Raw genomic sequence first — 2,269 nt, 5'->3', positions numbered from 1 at the left:
GAAAACAGGTGAGATGTTTTCATTGCCAGCCTTAGAGAAACTGGCTTTAGTTACTGACTTTTAGCTATTGAATAATGATGTCAAGTCTATGCTGTGACATAGACCAAAAAATTGCATCAGTGGTCATTTAGTCTACAACCTAAAATTACAACAGTTTTATAATATAAAACAGATAATATCAAATCAAAGAGAATAAAAGAAAACCCAAATCCAGATCTCCTGCTAAATTGTAATGAATTAAGCTGCTAATTCAGAATAACAGCTACTATTAGTTATTGCATAATCAGCATTATTCTGAGTGCTTCTAAATCTTCTATCATTGCAAGGTCCTCATTGCAACCCAAGGAAAATAGATTACAGTTTCCCCCTCCCACCTGCATACACACACACACACACACACACACACACACACACACACACACACACACGAATCTATTAAAATCATCAGTATTAGTCATAACAATTTTTGCTATGATAAATATTCTGTCAAGAACTTGAAATCTGGGCCCATCTACTCATCAAAAGACATTAGAAAAAGTGGTCTGAATTGATATCTAATTGAACTGGTTCAGTTGTGTGCTTAATTTCTTTGACTGACATAAAATTCATTGCAGATGTGAGGGATGCCTCCAATGCTGAAAGGCGAGGCTGATTTAAGCTGTAAGGAAATAAGAAGGAACAGTGTAAAGGGGCAGTACTTTTAAAGTGGAACCATGTTCCTTACTCATCACAGTCCATCAAGCTTTTGGTGCCTCTCTTCCAAGAGGCTGTCACAACAGTCTTGCAGGAGGCCAGTCTTAGATCAGGTTCTGCTAGTCTATTCTGCCCTAGTCCATCCCAGGCCCACACACTGGCTTGCCTAGTGGGCCACCTACCTCTGTAGTCTTCTACACCCTCTGCCTCCACCCCGCCTACAACACACCAGGGTTCCAAGGACAGAAAGGCCTTCTCATATGGTGTTCCCACAGATTCTCTTCTTTCCAAATGAACTGGGATGGGGAGCAGACAAATCCACTCAGACATGAACAGAAACTTCTCCGCTATCAAGACTACCCCTCCTATTGTACCTCCTCAAGTATCATCGGCAACAGGACTATAGTGCCTCTATGGGGTGGGGTGTCATCTACTCAGAAAACTCACATGGATGAGTCAGCAGCTCAGAGAAGAGATATTCAGAGACCTGGGAGACTTGCTAGACTTAGAGCTAAGCGCCTTGCCCCCACCCTTCAGAAACTCTCCTTAGAACACACTGGAAAGCCCCAGAAGCTCCCAGCTTGCTGCTGCATCTCCAGGAGGGACCAGGTAACCAACAGCTACCAAATTAGCCTCAGCCTCAGAGCAGTAGTCCTCTAATGGCCAGAAGGATAGATGATGGGAATCTGGCTTCCTCTGTAAAACTGGTGCTGAGTAGCCTCTTAGAAGCCACTCTGACACACTCAGGACAGCCAGGGCCAGAGTGCTCTAAAACAATCCTGCTCACTATGGAGGATGACTTAGTGTCACCCAGAAAATGAGAAAAATAGAGAAAAGTGGCCGAGGAGTGGTGCCTCATGTATGTTGTTGCCCACTGTGCTTTGTTGTCTACCCAGGGACAAAACTTATATCTACTTGGAGAAATACAGAAAGCACACGAGTGCCTAGCTATCCAAAGAATACACTGAATTGAAAATAATACAACATCATCTGTTAACTTTCTTACTAATTTCTAAAAACAAAGGCCTCTAGTTAAAGTTAACAAAAGCTCAAGGTAAAAATTACGAGCTGCCTCGGTACTGAAAAAAAATAAGAAATTGGTCTTGTTGGAACAGACAAATCATATTGGATATACATACTTATGGTATCTAGACTCATGGACCCAATCTGTAGGTACATTTTCCATGTGCTACTTGGGAATCATAGCAAGAGTCTTACCTGCTTGGCAAGACTTCAATGGTTCTTAATTAAGAGCAATGCTTAGTCAACACCGGGAAATGTTTGTTTTAGGTTTCTGTATTTGAAAGAGTAAAAGATAAATTTCACTAGTATATGGGGGTGTGTGTATCCCTTGAGACAGTGGCTAAGGCCAGCCTGCTTTGTTTCTCTCCATCCTGGAATGTGGCTTTCTCTCTCACAGGACCAGCACTTCAGAAAAATCATACAGTTTCCACAAGCACAATAGTCTCTCACTCTCTCAAGAGCGCTGAGCCCCTTGATCCACCTGCGTTTACCAAGAAACTGACGCTCTTATCTAGTATATCGTAAGCTCTGCTGCAGCTCCATTTCCCACCTG

The sequence above is a fragment of the Cricetulus griseus genome, assembly GCF_003668045.3.
Source record: "Cricetulus griseus strain 17A/GY chromosome 1 unlocalized genomic scaffold, alternate assembly CriGri-PICRH-1.0 chr1_0, whole genome shotgun sequence".
In the NCBI taxonomy this organism is placed as follows: Eukaryota; Metazoa; Chordata; class Mammalia; order Rodentia; family Cricetidae; genus Cricetulus; species Cricetulus griseus.
The sequence above is the reverse complement of the archived record's forward strand: the minus strand, read 5'-3'. Positions refer to the sequence as shown.